Raw genomic sequence first — 18,367 nt, 5'->3', positions numbered from 1 at the left:
GTAGAATCTAAAAGAGACTTTGTGATATTTTATTTTTGATTATTAATTTTATTTGATAAAATTAACGACCATAAATAAAATATCACCAACCTATTTTTAATTTTCCAATTAAATACCACACATAATTAAACTCTTTAATTTTTGTATAGGACCCTCCACTAAGCAAAATCTCATGATGGACTATAGGGCATGTAATTAAATACTGCCAAACCCCAATCCATCGTACATGTCGTTAATCAGAGATCATGTGATCATAATCGGAAGACCAAAAATGCGATTAAACATTATTTGAAATAATATACTAATATGTTTAATAAATAGAAAATAAATTTTATAAACCATTTACCAAAATGCCACTAGATCCAGATTTCTATCCGATTGATCACATGCATTCTCTCTACTTGATATTCCCCAATAAAGGGTAGTGGATTCGATGTTGAGCATCTATTTAGTTCACGATGTGCAATCACGAATCCAACACACCGATATTTAGTCTATTTGACATCAACCATTGGTGTACCAAAACATGCAATATAACATTGTAACGATAAGGATCTCTCAAGTCAAAGGGTTACGGGTGACGGGTACGCATCTCTCCATAATACGACATGCAGTAACACATGCAAGAATTTGTACCAGATTGTTTTATATGCACACATTATGTTCACTTATATTTATGCCCTAAAAACAACTTTTGTAGTAACATGCAAATACAATGTAACGACCATATGAATAGGATGTCCGATCCTATCCCTAGTCGAGAACCGTTTTGGGTGAAAACCCATGGAACAAACTTATAAGCCCATAAAAAAATTTAGGGAAAATTACTTGGACACCCCCTGTACTATAGCCATTTTGCTTAGACTCCCCAAAGTTTGAGACAATTACTTGAACACCCCCTACTGTTTACCATTTCTTTCAAGTAGGTCAAGTACGTTAGTTTAGTGATGATGTCATCGGTTAAATTTTTTGTAATGCCTAAACTACCCTTAAAGGGTACTGAAGTGACAGATTTACCCCCTTCTTCTTCCTTCTGCAACCAAAAAAAAAAACCGGTAAATAATGAGGAGCAAAACCATGAAGGGAGAGGAAGAAGGGAAAGAAAGGAAGAGAGAAAGAGAGAAAGCAAGGGAGATAGAGCAGTAATTCAGACATTAATAGACTCTATTGGGGGTTTAGAATCACCCATTATAGCAAAGTAGAGTAGGTTCAGCACCAAGCATAGATCAGAATAAGGTCAAACCACAAGGCAGACCAAGAAAATAGCAGATAGATCCCAATCGCAAATTGTGAACAGACATGACCATATCTCTGACCATAAACAGCAACAATAACCAGCCAGAGGTAGCAGCAATATTGAAAATCATCTTAGAGTAAAATACAAGCCATAACCAGAAGCTGCAGAGTAGAAGAACAAACCACACAAATCACAGATTGAAGCAGAAAATACCCAAATAGCAAAGAAGTAAGGCTGTGAAATTGCATGGGGCAAGAGTTGTCTGATTGGCCTGAAATTTTGGTTGAGTATATTTATGAGGAGAATATACCTACAAAATTTCAAGATTTATGTCAAGTGGAAGCAGACTTCTTGAATAATTCTTCTTGAACAAGGATTCTTAAAGAACTGCAACAAACGAGGTCTGATCAAATATTGAAGAAAGGGTTTCAATATTGTATCAGCAGCTTGGATTCCAAGTTTTGGTTAATGCTCTGTCTTGGGTTCCGATTTGAGGTGGTGCAAAAAATCAAAGAAGAAAAAGGGAAAATCTGGGTTTCGATTCTCTATTCTTTCTTTTGGATTTTTGAGTTTTGTTCTCAAAGATTCAAACCTGAAATGGTGAAATAAATAGAAGAAGAAAATCGAGACGGATTCTCACCTCCTCAATCTCTTGTCTAACCTACTACTCTGGAAAAACCGCCACTTCATTTGTAAGGTTTTCAAGAAGATAATCAGAAATAGTGAAGACAAGAACGAGTTCAGATCTGTCGAGATCCATGGCGGAAATAGAGTGCCAGAAAGCCCCAAACCTAGCTGCGCAATACTCATTATTTCCATTGCAGAAAGAGTTCAGATCCGTCGAGATCCATGGCGAAGGTTTGTGCTGGATTTTCAAGGCTGAATGTTGTGAGACTCCTGCCATTATTTCCAAGCCTTTTTTGAAATCAATTTGGGTTTGAAATCTGTTAGGGTTTGAAATCAGTAGGGGGCAGGGGCGGTGGGGTTGCATGAGGAAGAAGAAGAAGAAGGTCAAGGAGGAGAACGGGGGTAAATCTATCAAATTTTATTGAATAGGTGATAAGGGTAAAATAGACATTTCCATTTAAACACTAACAGAAGATTAACACTGTCAGGTTTCGGGGGTGTCAAGTAATTGTTTTAAATGTTGGTAACCGTAAGCAAAATGGCCATAGTACAGGGGGTGTCCAAGTAATTTTTCCAAAAATTTATGTAATAAAATAATATTAAATTTATTTATTCCAAATTAACCAGATTTGATGGACACAATCCAACATAGATCATGAAATTTAATTTGAAGATAGTATTTCCAAATACTAAGACTTGAACAGTTGGTTCAGTCTCGTGTTGGTTAGGCCGAATTGCTATTGGGTGAACCAAAGCTGGACTGATAAGAGAGTGTTCAATTTTGCCAGTTTTGGTTTTCCAATTTATTGCGGTTTTCTCTTTTCAGAGCTATTATTGTATTGGTACACAGTGAAATGCATACCTTCGTCCTCCCTTGGCGAAAATTGGGACCCGAGGCATAAATCGAAAACTTGTCTCAAATAGCTGTCTCGACCAAGTCGAGATTCTCGATGTCTCAAGATCATCTTTGTTACACCCATGTCCAAAATCTGGACTAATTCAGAATCTTAGTAGTAGGCACAATGGTACCGACAACTGTTGACACTCGGTACCGTTGCGAAGTGTGCATCGAGATGAGAAAGCTCTTTGGTGTTGTGGAGGAACACTTCGATTAAGTAAGCATCTATTACAAACCTTTTTGTGTTGCTGTTCTTTTAGTTAACTTTGAGGCATGTGAGGTTAGTAGGTTAATGTAACAGAGTGTATGTTCATGGTTGACTTACCCTTAAACCACTAAACTAAGTCAAGGGATAGTATGGTCATTACACCTTGGGTGGTGTTTGGACCTTGAATTTAAAAATGAATTAAGAATTTAAAATGCATTTTGGTCTTAAGGTTTAATCCTCCAACCAAACAGGCCCTTAGGCTTACATTTAAAAACAACCACATACCCTCTCTCTACCCTTATTTCACATTTATTAAGAGAGGAGAGGAATTCGTGGGAGCAAGAGAAGGGAAGAGAAGAAGAAGAGGAAGTAAAGGAGAATGAGGGAGCCCTAGCTAGCTCTATTGCTCAAATTCACCTTGGATAGGTAAAATACTTACCTCTCTCTCTCTCTCTCTTCTCCAATTCTAGGCTTAAGACTTAATGTAATTGACTTGGTATTCATGGATTTACCTACATGCTGGTGCTGCCATCAATGGATGGTTTAATTGCTGCCATGATGAGCTTAGAAACCTCTCCATAACCCCTTTCTATTCCAATTCTTTAAACCTACATGCATGCTATGTAAAACCCTACCCTTATATGGTTTCCTCTTTGAATTTCTATGTAACCTACGGCCTAGGAATGAGTTGGGTTTGGGGGAACCTAATTAAGGTTCCCCAATTTCATTTATTTTCCCTTGTGCTCCTTGATATATAATCCCAACCCAATTTACTAGAATTCTATCTTTATTGCTATACATGTAATCCTTGAATGTATTGGGCTATACATGTGTTGATCTTAGAAGCCCTAATGGATGTGGGAACTCACCCATATTGCTTGGTTATTGATATCTTAAGCTTAAATTTGAGTTCTATGGTCTATAGTTCAGAAGCTACCCTAAACAAAGCAATAAATCACTGATAGGCAGGTACATAGGTAGGTACTGTCAAATCCTGCTCCAGACTAGATGGATTCTTGATTTAAGGGCAGGAACCACTGCCCAAGCAACCAGGATCACTGTGGAGCATCACACTACTTAATGAGATCAATGAGAATACCTTGAACAGGTTTCCCTATAAACTTGTCAGAAGATGGATAGCAGACCCTTGCAACTGTGCAGCTCACAGCTTGATGTATGACTTGGATCCCAGGTAATCTCTCTCCTCCTTATAATGGTGGGATCCACCTCTGAAAAAGTGTGTAAAATTACATAGTGGGCATGTGGGGACAATACCCTGACTTGGGGTCAAACCCTGTGCAAGCCCCATTGAATTTCAGCTTGCTGGAATTCTCTGGGCGATGGCACTGGGTGATGCAGCAAGGCCCAGAGACATCGCCCAGTGACTGATTTTGAATATTTTAATGGATTTTATTTATGGGGACCACCCAATATGAACATGGGCACCCTCCACTGATAGAGGGAAGTTTGAGAGACCACCTCATGACCTCAGTTCACTGTGGACCCCACTGGTGAGCCCAGAATCAATCGGAATCAGTTCAAAAACTGATTTTTAAAAAGGGACTTAGTGACCAAACATACCTTCATTGGTCTTGGTCTATAAATAGGGGAGGCTTAGGAATCATTTAGAGATTTCAGCTCTAGGAGAATCCGTAGGAGAGAAACGAGAGAAAGAAGAAAGAAAGAAGAAGAACGATGTAACGTCCCTTGAGTAAGGTGTGGGTCTGCAGACAGAGATCGCTCTAAATCCCGGCACACTCGGGTTACCTCCGGTCTGGTCAGAAAAGGACACTATTCACCATACACTATGCTTACTATTCTCATCCCATGACAGATAAGAGTCCGGTGCACCTCTGAAGGACGGAAGACATCCCTCTTACCTCCTATCATGAGTTTACAACCTCCTTCTGCCCCAGTGACACTTAAGTCTTCTCATGCTTCTAAGGTAGACTACTTATATGAACTGAATTATACCCCGGCTGAACAACAAATACACCCAGCCAATTTCCCCATCATAAACCCTTATGATGTTTTTCCCCAGTCTTCTACCTCGGTCACCAGGAAGATCCGGACAATCATATCTCCTAAAAAGACTCAGGGTCTAAAGGAATATGTCCAGGCTCCTCCTTTTTCTCAGAATCAGATCACTGCTAGTGGCAAAGAACAATATTTTCCTGTGAACATCAGTTCTGAGCTGATCCGACAGTGGATTCAGTTAGGTTACACCCATCTCCATCTTGGTGCCGTCAAAATAGCCGTTACCTTCCACGGTCGTAAGGGTCTCCCAGTGGCCATGCGCCTAAATCTTCTGGACACCAGGTTCAGGAATTTCCCGCATGCAACCATCACGGACGTTCAGACCACCCTGAACGATGGCACTGTTTTCTACACGGTGTATCCCAACTACAACATCTCTCTGCAAGATCCGAATCTGCCTGATGCTTGGCAGTTTCTGGTACAGTTGACAGGAGCGCCTCAGAAAGAGACAGCAATAGCAGCCACTCTTCACTACCAGGTCTGTTACAGACTCCAAAATCATGCCATGAACCTTAATACTGGATTCTCCAGTAATGATGCAGCCCTGTTCGTTCAGATTGGAGAGGACCGAATCCCTACTATCACTTATGTCCCTCGCCAAATCGACAGAGCAGCCCTGCTCAAACTCATTCCTGAGTCATGGATCACGGCATACGAGTCTACTCATAACATCCCAGCTGCTACTCCACCTCTGACGGCTACAAATCCTGTCTACAAGCCTCTTGAAGATGGCCGCACACTTGTCACATATCCAAAGCCTGCAGACATGTGCTCTATGATTCCTACGGTGTTCCCAGCCTGGATGGACGATGTCGATGATCTTGAAGAAGATCCTCCACCTCCTCCACCTCCAAAGCCAAAGACGAAAAAGCGCCAGCCAGATTCTCTATGGCTCCGCTACCAAGCCGGCTGTCCAAATGTCGGACCACTTGGAGAAGATCGTGGCAGATACCAATTTATAGTGGACTATGGCAACAACAAACCCTGTACTTTGGGTTGCTGTTCTCCGCCACCAGCTCAATCTCCTCCACCGGTCACGCCCTACTGTAAGCCAGAGTTACCTCCGGCTCCGCCTTCCCCTCCAACGGATCCCCCGTTGATGTTGTGGCAGACTCAAGTTCAGCACCCTATTCCCTGTTTTATGGCTTCTAGTTCGAAGGAATCGCAAATTTCCCTCCTCTCGACTATGAAGATGCTGATCGTCGCCGCCACAAATGGAAAGCCACTCCCCAATGTTCTTGACAACATGGGCCAGATGGTTGCCAATTCCCGCTTGAAGCACGGCTTAAGCGGCAAGCGAAAATGCTTTGGCACGCAACCGATGCACGAACAAGCTTCTTTCCTACCAAGAGCACCATACTCTTGCACTTCGCGAGAATGAATCCGACATCCGTTACCTCAAAACACGGATTGAATCTCTCCACCAGGAGCTGATGACTATAGCTATGACGGTGAAAGATTCCTCTTATGCCTCCTTTCTCATCTCTCGGCCGGAAAAGGAAAAGAAATTGTTGGAAGAACACTCAGGATGGCTCAAATCCAACCATTTCCATCCAGCCCTTCCCTCTTCCCCGATTCATTCACAACCCCGTTTACCATGAGTATGCCGCTCCACATAGTTTTCCCTCTTGCTATGTTTAAGGAGTTACAGGACCAACAGAGACATCTAGCTTCCCTCAAAGCCGGATCCCAAACCGGCGAACCCATACATCTTACCCTGTCTCTTCTCAACTTTGTTTTCCAATTACTCCTATTTCCTTGCAAAAACCCATGGTTCAACCTACCTTCCAAACTTTACGACCAACATTCAGACCCCCTGGTTTTGTTCCTTGGGTTCCTCCCAGGATCAAAACCGATATCCCCGATTCCGCTTGTCTGTTATTCCTCTCCCGAGAGAGAACACCCTCGAGTACATTCCTCACTCGACCATATAAAGATTATCTATAGAGAAAGTTGATACTACCTCACAAAGACACCATCCCGAGCCGCCCCTGCAGCTCCTCATATTCCACCTCGACACGAATCAAACAACCCGAAGCGACTATTCACCTTTGATGGTCTTCCCCTTTCGACGATAACCAGGTGGAGGTAACATATAAACCTCTTCATCAAGATCACCATGTAAAAAAGCATTGTTCACGTCCATTTGATGGAGGGGCCAACCCCGGACAGAGGCAATAGCAAGGAGGACACGAACAGTGACAAGTTTCGCTACTAGAACAAATATGTCATAATAATCGACATCTTCGAGTTGGGTGTACCCTTTGGCCACAAGACGATCTTGTAGCGTTCAATGGTGCCATCTGACTTCCGCTTAATTTTGTAAACCCATTTCGAATCAATTGGTTTCTTGCCTTGGGTTAGAGGAACAAGGGACCAAGTATTGTTGGCGGTCAAAGCTGCAATTTCAGCCTAAGTTGCTGCACAACACTCCTCAAGGCGCATAGCTTCAAAAAAATTGTTGTGCTCAACATGAAATGCAACAGAGGTGAGAAAAACCAAGTGGGGTTCCTTAAAACGATTATAGCTGAGGAAATGACTAAGAGGGTGAGGGATATCTGACCCTGTAACTGAGGAAGACAATGATGATGTGATAAAAGAACATGTATAATCCTTTAAATAACTCAGGGGCTGCCGATTGCGTTGGGGCCGGGTGACAGTACTTGGTATGGGTAGTGTAGGAGTTGGTGTTGCATCAGGTGGGTTGGTTTGAGGTATGGCCAATGGAGTCTCAATTTCTGTGGAAGAGGGAAGGGGATCAATGGGAGGTGGATCAAGTGTATCGGGTGGTGTAGGGGTAGGACAGGGATGCCACTGGGTATCGGATTGGGTAACAAGGCATAGGGAAAAATGCCTTCATGAAAGAGAACATCACGGCTCACATAAATCTTTTTAGGAATGAGATCTAGTACACAATAGCCTTTCTAGCCATGAGGGTACCCAATAAAAACACCCGGGGATGCACGTTTATCAAATTTATGATGAACAACTGCATTTCTCCCAAAAACAAGGCAACCAAAAACCTGGAGATGATCAAGGCGGGGAGCTTTGTTAAAAAGGATTTCCAACGGAGTTTTCCCATGTAAACACGAGTGGGAAGGTGGTTAATCAAATAAGTAGCAATAAGGACACATTCACCCCAAAATTCCAATGGTAAATTGGATTGAAAACACAAAGCCCGGGCAACGTTGAGAAGATGTCGGTGCTTGCATTCCACTACCCCATTTTGTTGGGGGGTACAGACACAACTGGATTGTTGGATAACACCCAATTGTTGAGGTTTGGGTATTAAAAAAATCCAGAGCACTGTCAGATCTAATGCATTTAATGGAGGTGTTGAATTGAGTTTTTATTATGGCAAAAAATTTGGGAATTAATTGATTAACCTCAGATTTTGAAGTCATTAAACAAAGCCATGTACTATGGGAAAAATCATCAACAATGGTGAGGAAATAACATGCACCAGACATTGATTTAGTTCTATAGGGGCTCCAAATATCAACATTAATTAAATGAAGACAAAGTGTACTAGTAATCATACTTGAAGAAAATGGAATCCGTGAATGTTTGGCTAAAGGACAAACAGTGCAAATGCACTTCTTACAAAAAAAGAAATAGTAGAGTCAATATTATGTAAGTGGGGGTGGGAAAAAGAACCAGGGTGTCCCAAGCGCCAGTGCCAGAGATCGAAATGTACCCCTGGAGAAACTGCAGAAACAAATGGAGATGCCCGAGCAATCTCAAGGAAATAAAGTCCACCATGACTCTTACCCGTCGCTAAAGTCTTCTTCGATTGAGGGTCCTAAAACACACAGGAATCACAAGTAAAGGTAATGAGAATTTGAGAATTGGCAGTCAATTTGTTGATAGAAAGAAGATTATAGCGAAAGGATGGAACAAGTAAGACATTATCTAAAAAAAATTCAGAAGTCCAAGTAATAGCGCCTATATTAGATACAGGTGCTTGGGAACCATCAGGTAATGAAATCGGTGAGCAAGAATGATGAGCATGAAATGTGGTAAATAATGAAGAATCAAAAGTAATATGATTCGTGGCCCCAAAGTCCAATATCCAAGTGGAAGAAGAATTCAAACAAACCGGCTTAACTGCCATGTTTGACTAGAGGAAGGTTACTTGATGGAATGAGAGCCAGAAGTTGTTGTAGCTGTGCAGTCATGAGGGTGGGAGCTGAAACCGAACTAGGGGCAGCAGTGGCAGTAGCCGCAAGGGGCTTTAGAACCACTGTCCTGGCTGGTTCGTTTAGAACCACTGCAGTCTTTCCACCAATCAGAGTACCCGATCTTTTTGAAACTGCAAGATTCCGAATGCCCATCTCTACCACAATGGGAGAAATGGTACAGAGGCTTGGAGGAGGAGGAACTAGAACGTGGTTGATCTAAGGAAGGACGGGCAGTAGCCATAGCAGCAGAGGTGGGTACAGCCGAATGAGCATCATGGATGGAATGTTCGCGTTCTTCTTAAAGAAGTAATGAATAAGCCTTGTTGATGGAAGGCAAAGGGTCCATGAGCAACAGTTGACTATGGACTGCAGCATAAGAGTCGTTCAGACCTTGTAAAAAATCCATGAAATAATCTTCATCAAGAACAGATTGATCGTGGTATAATAAGCGGAGATTGAGGCAGTCCCTTGAAAGTGGGTGGAGATGGCCCGGCGGATTTCAAAAATGCAGGGCGCATTTTTCTGCGAGAATCGATCATGCATATCTGTCCAAGCATCCTTTGCCGAATCAATCCAAAGAATACTATGAGCTATCGAAGACACAGTCGAATGCACGATCCAAGAGCGTACCATGCTATTGCAGTGCACCCAATAGGAATAATCAGGAGAGGTTAGATCAGGTTTAGGAAGAGAACCATCAATGAACGATAATTTGTTCTTCGCTTCCAAAGCCATGATCATTGCCCTATGCCAAGTAGGAAAGTTATCTCCATCAAGAAGAGGAGTAACGAATGAAGAACCAGGCTGGTCCAAAGAATGCAAAAAATAAGGTGAACAAGCAGGAACCACCGAAGCTGTGGAATCGCTCATTGCAACAACAATGGAGGAGTTGGGGTCGTCCATGGAGGAAACCTAGGCTGATACCATGTTAACTATGGTAATACCGAAATATGGAGCTATAATAGCTTGATTTCCATTGAATATCTATGGCTGAATATATACAAGTTACAAGAATCAATTATTCCCTAATCTACTGCTATAAATGAGATTGTACACATAGACATGACAAATATAGATACAAAGGGATAAGGATGGGAGGTAGCATACGTTGGCATGATATACATGATAATAAGAAACTTTGCGACTAGGACCCCACACATCAGTATGAACCAAATGAAATGAGGAAGAACATCTTTTATTAAAAAAAGAATATGTTGAACGTGTTTGTTTGGCCAAGACACAAGCCTCAATATAAAATTCCTCCTTATTACATTTTTGGGCTGATGTTCTCTGTGCCGCAGCACAACCTGCGCCTAGACACATGGGCCTGCCATTCAGGGGGCAGGGTGGTCATTTCGCCCACCGCCATGTGTCTGGGCGCAGCCTACGCCCCTGGCACAGAGAACATTTGGCCTACATTTTTTAACTAATGCTGGAAATAAATGGGATAAAGTTCCTAAATGGGGGTGACCTAATCTAAAATGTCATTGGTGTAATTCAGAAGAGAATGAGGAAGTCTGACATAACTGAGAAGGTAATGCAGCTGGAGGAAGACGATCATCAAGAAGCAGGTACAATCCACCATGTACTTTACCACATCCAATCCTTTTCCCCGTTACCAATTCCTGAAAAACACAATGAGTTAGAAAAAAAAGTAACTTTGCAATTCAGATCTTTTGTAAGACTATTAATGGAAAGAAGATTAGTAGTAAAATTAGGAATATGTAAAACAGAAGACAATGAAATGGAAGGTGAGCAACTAATGGATCCCTTTCCAAAAACAAATGAGAGGGGAGCCATCAACTACCCTGACTTTGTCCTTGTTAGAAGTGGGAGAATACTGGTGAAAGAGACTGGAAGAGTTTGCCATGTGATCAGTGGCACCGGAGTCTATAATCCATGGAGTGGAGAAAACCGATGTAGTATGACCACCAAATGAAATACTTGAACGGGCAAAGTGGAAACCTAATGGAGTGGAAGAAGGGGCAGGAAGTGATGTAGTAGATGCAGCAGAAGCCTGTAACATACGCCTGAAAGCCTGTAATTCTTCTTGGGAGAGACATTTTTAGTAGTGGAGGCTGTAGCTACACTTTCAATGTGATTAGTCTTGTTTTTCGTTTTACCACGACCACGTTTGGCTTCAAAATCAGCAGGTTTCCCATGTAGTTTCCAGCAAGTAGCCATAGTGTGATATGGTTTGTTGCAATTTTCACACTCAACAGGTTCCTTGGAGGAAGTATTTGCCTTAGGAGAGCCATCAGTTATGGGAGTAGGGCTAGAACCAGCTTGTAGAGAAGACCGATCTACAGTTGAAGCATGCAGCATAGCAGCCCGACAAGTCTCCTCAGTATGTACCAAAGCATAGGACTGCTCCAGTGTAGGGAAAGGAGACCTACTAAAAACTTGCACACGGATAGGATCATAATCAATGTTCAGACCTGCCAAGAAATCATAAACCCAAATTTTATCTACATGCTTTCTACAGGCAGCAGTGTCAGTGAGATTCGTAGGCTGAAAATCAGAGTAGTAATCCAGCTGTTGCCAGAAACTCTTGAGGACCGCAAAGTACTGGGATATAGAGAGCTCCTTTTGAGAGATGTCATGGACCTTCTTCCTAATTTCATACACCTGAGCATCATTCCCAACCATAGCCATAAGTCTCTATTGCAGCAGCCAAAAACTGATGTGCAGTGTCGAATAATAAGTAACCACTGGAGAGGTCTGATTGCATGGGGAATGCAGCAAAAAAGACATCATCATAGCCATAGTTGTCAAGGCGTCGACTAGGGAGCCTTGGATGCCTTGATCGCCTAATTGGTGTCCCTTTTATTTTGGACCCTCTCCAGCGACTTGGGTCACCTAGACGCCGTGACAACTGACAACTATGATCATAGCATCATTAAAAATCTATCAGTCTTGAAGAGGACCAGGGTCAGATGGCTTTGTAGCAGTGCCAATGAGGTGTCCTGTAAGGCCGCGACCAGCAACAGTCAAATAGGTAGATCTAGACCACATCAAATAATTTGTCCCATCGAGTTTAATAGCAGCAGCATAAGGGAGATATTCATTCCTTGGCTGTCTTTCAATGCCAGAGGTGCCAGTAGTCAAATCAGAACCAGACATACTGACACAATAAAATCAGCAAAACCAGCAATGAATCGATGCAGCCAGCCAAGAACCAAAACCAGAAAAAGAAGCTCGATATGGGCAGAAATCGATCCTAAGAGGAGAATTCTGAAAATCTTAAAAGATCTTCAATATAAAGAGTCACCAGCAGGGTCAAGTACTCCTTGAAGTAGAGCAAAAGTGCCCTAAAAAAATCAGCAAGGGCTGAAACCTGAAACCCCAAAAATCGATGAGTGTCAAAACCCTGAAAGTAAGATCAATATAGGGGAGATGTCTTCAATGGATGGAGTAAACCTTTGATAGGTGCTGTCCAAGGCTGCTAGAACGGATCTCCAACAAGGAAAGATCAACCTTCAACACAGAAAGAGGCTCAATCTTCAAGAATGGGAGAACTCCAAAAATCGCAGATTAGAGAGGCAGCAGCTATCAATCTGAAACCTTGTTTATATTATTGATTGAAGAGGTTGGATAAAGGGCAGCAGCTAGATCATACAATCACCTCATTAGTGCTGCCCTAATGTGGATGATGAGATCCAAGGAAAAAAGGTGAGAGAGAAAAGATCGAGAAGAAGAGGGAGGAAGAAAAAGAGAGACGATGGGGGAGAAGTGTTCTGAAAACCTAGATCAGAAAAATTGGCTCTGAAGCCATGTTAACACTAACAGAACAGAATTGAGTGAATGCTTGAATGATCTGAATGATCAGTCAAGCCGGGTATTTATAATAAATAGGGAGATTACAAAAGGACAGAATTGTCCCTACTCTAGCCGACTCTACTAAGAGAGTCGGCAGTACATAAAAAGAAGATAAAAAGAAGTCCCAAAAGGAGCAGAATACCGCACGGTATTCTGGTAATACATTATTCAACAGTTATTAACAATGACTTTAATGCATTTCACTTGGATGATCTATTTGAGAATTTTGGGTGGAAAGCCGTGGTTACCACAAATGAGAGGTGCTATCCACATCTTGTCAGACTTTTCTATTGCAATTTAACTTTTGGATGGATAAGAGGAGTTGAAGAAATGAGATCTTTTGTACAAGGAAAAAGTATTGAATTTAGAACACAATTACTTGGTGAGATTCTTAGAATCTCAAATGAGGGTTGAAAATATTTTCTTTTATCCAAATGAGTTATCTAAGCATTACTATGATCATGAAGCAATCTGGAACTCTATTTGTTTCAAACGGAGTAGAATGTTGAAACAAAGTGATTTAAAATTCACTGAAAGGATACTGAGTTACATTGTTCAGATTAACATTTCACCGAGGAAAAGGAATAGGGATACAGTGCATTCTATACAAGCTTTCATAGTCTATTTGTATCATGGCTGGTAGAAAAATAAGTCTTCTATATATTTTGTTCAAGTTTATGATACATTGCTCTGAAAAAGATGATCATTCAATCTTTTCCGTTTAGAATGTTGTTGACAAAATTTCAGAAGTATTTTGGTTAAAATATGAAAGGAGAGAGAAATGAAGCATCTATTGAAATGAATGCTCTCACCTTTACCCATTGTTGTCACGGCACCTCGGCGACCCAAGGCGTTGGAGAGGGTCCAAAGTCAAGGCAACAACAATTAGGCGCCCGCCTAGGCGACCAAGGCGCTCAAGTCGGCCAAGGCACCTGGACACCTAGGCGTTGCCTAGTCGATGCCTAGGCGACGTCTTGACAACTATGCCTTTACCAGAATGCATATCCCATTAGATGGGAATCGGCAGCAACAGCCAGCCAGAGAAGAAGAAAGAGAAGAAAATGTTGAAGAAGAAGAAGGATATTTTGATGGTTTGAACACTGACTTTGGAGTAGAAGCACCTGCCCATCCTATGTCTACACCACCTAGAATTTGTGGTAGGTGGTTCTACTTCATCAAATTTTGGATTAAATGATTCCTTTCACATAGGGTTGCAAGGGGTAAGAAGGTTGAGTGAAGAATGTATGACAGAAGTGAAAATGAATTAAGCTTGTATGGAGTCACAGTTTACTCAAATTTGCAAAAATCAAGAGAAATTGAAGAAAGAAATTAAACAGATTAAAACTTATGGGGGAAAAGACAGATAAATCCTCAAATGGATTTAAGTATGGTAGTCTTTTGATCAGTTGAATAAGAAGATTGGAAGCTTAGAAAATTATCATAGAGGATTGTTTGGAAAAATCCATCATTAAAGGGAAGAACCTGAAAGGCACACTTTTGATCTTGAAAGAAGAACAGTTATTGTATACAAATTCCTTCAATTTCTACTGATTCACTATGTTCAACAGCAGGAACGTAAACAGTATAAGCAACCTTCGAAGCCTGCACCTAGAAGACAAGCCCCACCTCATCGATCAACTCAACCCCAGCCTGGAGAATCTAGTGGCGTAGATGACTAAATTTGCGTTTGTAATGAACTTTTCAGTTTGTATATATTATAGTTGATCTTTATAAAAAGTTAGTGAGTTGTATGATATGTGTTTAGATATTATTATCCCTAAAATTTATTTAATTTGTATCATATGCATCACTTAGACTAAGATATAAGCATCATAAGCATATAGCTTAAGTCATGAGCATCATACAGAATAAGTCATGACATGTACATTTGCATAACCTTGTGGCCTTATAGGTCTTTGAGTTTTGAAAAAGACTCTTGGTCTATATGTAAGTCCATAAGTGGCCTTATAGGTCCTTGAGTTTTGAAAAAGACTCTTGCTCTATAACTCCAGTTAAGGCCTTATAGGTCCATGTGTTTCATTGAAAATATTTTGATCTATATGCAAGTCCAATTGTGGCTTTATAGGCTTATGAGATGATTAAATATCTTTTAAGTGTCTATAAGATCAAATGTTGTGAATCTCTGCTTGACTTATCTCACCTGGACATTCCTATTTTTGTTTTTGGAAATGTCAAAAGGGGAAGAAAAATTAATAATGATGTGAAAATGGATGTGCTTAAATTGTTATATTAAGGTGGAGAAAATGAATGATAATGTTGATGTGATGATGTGTAACAACTCATCATATCTATTCATCCAAATAGGGGAGAAAACCAGCTTCTCGTAGCCTTAGTGGTTTGTTGATTATGTTTGCTACCCTGAGGTCGAAGGTTCAAGGCTTGGGGGTTGGGATGTGACAAAAAAAAAAGTAAGGGAGAAAATGAAAACTAAAGGGGAGATGTTATATATACTGATGTGATGATGTCTAATGACTCGTCATGTCTGATTAATTGAAAAAGGGAGAACTCATCCTAAGGCGGTGATTCAAGGAGAGTTGATAAAACTCTCATGTGCTTAATATGATATGCCAATGTATAATAGCCTAGTTAACGGAAAATAAAGTATATAAAAGTTGGCATATTAACCTTTTTTTATTATTACATGAATATGTGCTCAATTGAACTATTGTCAATGAATGAGAACCTTATTAATGGAAAATAAGGTATACTGAAGTTGGTTAATTATCTTTTTTATTCTATGAAGATTTCTCAATCAACATTCTTCATGTTTATATTTGACAGAGAACCTCATGTTGAGGGGAAACTTTTTCTTTCCACGTCATCATGGTTTGTCATCTCCAAAAACGGGGAGATTGTTGAACCTAGAAGGTTCCAATTTCAAATAATTATTAGTTTTGGATATGAAAACCTTGTATGATGTGTGTTTAGGTGTTTTAACATGTTTTGTTAATGTGCTAAGAGTTTGATGAAACCCAAGTACTTTAGGTGGAGCCATTGATGGAAGAAATGACAAGTTGATTGGAGAAGATCTACTGACGATGGACTTCCATGATGAAGGTATGGAGTTTTGTGAAGCTAAAGATTGATCCAGCTTTGAAAATCAAATTGATGAATACATCAAGATGAAAATGGATTAAGTTAAGGACATATTGATGTAGAAGCCAAGCTGTTTGGCAAGAAATATACTAAGGGAACTCATGGGAAAAGGGTTGGTTCACTTCACCAATTGGAGAACCAACCCAATGGGGCATAGAGCCAACCAACTTTATGTTGGGCCAACAACCCAATAGTGCTGGGAGTTGCTGGTTCTCTCAAACCCAGATCATGGCAGGAACAACTGGCCAACCCAATAGTGTTGGGAGTTGCTGGGTCTCTCAAACCCAGATCGTGGCAGGAATTATTGTCAATTTTATTGACAAAACTTTGGGACTTCAAGTGCTGGCCAATATGACTTATGGTGGGGACCATTTGAAGGAGTGAAGATCTTATTATGTTTCTAATTTATTTCAGTCATAGTTTATTAGAATAGTTTCTATTTTTATGTAGCAACTTATTAAGTCAAGTTTCTATTTTCTTCTTACTTGAGGTGCAAGTTCTGCCCTCTTTATATTGTAAGCATAGTTGTCACGGCGTCTAGGCGACCCAAGGCGTTGGAGAGGGGCAAAATTCAAGGCGGCACCAACTAGGCAACCTAGGCGTCCAAGGCGCCTGGACGCCTAGGCGACGCCTTGACAATTAGGATTGTAAGGCTGTTTATGCCTCTCCCCACGATTTCTATAGTGAATAAAGATTGCTTTGGCAAATTATGTTTCCTTTTTCAAGTGATGATTGTGACTTGAAGGGTTGAGAAACCTGGCTGAGAGAGCCGAAGCATCTTTAATCCCCCCCCCCCTTTTCTCCTATCTTCTTCTTGTTTCCTCCTAACCTGCTCGAGCTCTGTGGGTGACTGCTGCTGCCTGTGGCTGTTGCTGCTACTGAAGATCACCATCCGAAGGTTGAAGACATTCCTCCACTTCAACTGCTGCTGCTGCTGATTGATCCTTCGAATGAAGCTGTTGCTGCACCCTGCAGAACTCCTGTGGCTGCCAATTTCTAATTCCATAACCCCCATTCCATCAACAAACCCTGCTGGGTTTTGAATTACATCATTCCCCATTCATTCCCTCCACTCGATCCTCACCTCCACCCCATTCCAGAGGCTGAAACCTTCTAATTTCATTCCACCCCCATAACTTCACTTCTACCCATCAGAATTTCACCAAACTTGAGCAGATCCCCCTCTCCATAGATCCTACACTCAATCCAATTTAGAGCCCAAACTGGTGGCTAGTTTGGCCTGCAGAGAAATAGTTTCTATTTTGGGAGTTGCTGTCATATCTTCCAGCTCAACCATCAGAATCAATTGAAACTTTCAGCAGTGTTTCTACCCTAGACAAGCATCAATCGATCCAAAGCTGGGAGAATTCCTTCGGCTGGTTTGGTTGATTTCACCAACTTTCTAATTCTGCATCTTGTTTCTATTTTGGATTTGTGGGTTTTCTTGGGACTAAATTAACCTAATTTAGTATTACATTAAATATGAAGACATAGTATTTGCTCTTTATTTGTATATTCATGTAATCCTTATGTTGATGTCCACAAGATGAGAAAGCCCAAGTAAAAGTCAACTAAAGACCAAAATGAACAAACCTAAGAAACTAGGATGTTTGACTTGGAAAACTAAATAACTTATATTTCACGGACTTCCATGAGTAGTGACAGTCATCCGTGCTTACAATAGCAAATTAAGTCAAAACTAAGAACTCTTTAACGGACAACCACGCCTTATATTGAGTGTCCCTGGATAATCTTGACTGACTTTCGTGACTTGCTTCCATCCCGACAGAGACCATGGTTTCTGAGTCCCTGTTTACACGGACTTCTGTGGAAATTGCGCAGACTTCTGTCTTATGAACATTTAATGTTCTGTGGTAGTGATGTTTGACTGAATTTGAATGTATTAAATGCATCACTTAAACTTTAACCAACTGGGTGGAATTCTAAACATCTTCGTTGATGTTAAATGAGTTCCAACAGCTAGTTTTCTTAGATAGTGAAGTTGATTTCTTGAAAACTAAAATGGTTTTAATACTTGAATTTTTTAGGAAACAAACTCTTGACTCTAACAGCAGGTTTGTTACCTATATAAAGGCTTGAGTCACTTGAACTAAGCAAGAACTACACAAAAACGAAAATATCATCTTGAGACGGGCTGTGATCTTGTGAGAATCATTGTGTGCTTAAATTGGTACAGTTTCAGACTTGTAAGAGGTCATTTTTCTGTGTGAGCTTGTGTAGCT

This window comes from Telopea speciosissima, chromosome 4 (assembly GCF_018873765.1).
Source record: "Telopea speciosissima isolate NSW1024214 ecotype Mountain lineage chromosome 4, Tspe_v1, whole genome shotgun sequence".
NCBI lineage: Eukaryota > Viridiplantae > Streptophyta > Magnoliopsida > Proteales > Proteaceae > Telopea > Telopea speciosissima.
The sequence above is the reverse complement of the archived record's forward strand: the minus strand, read 5'-3'. Positions refer to the sequence as shown.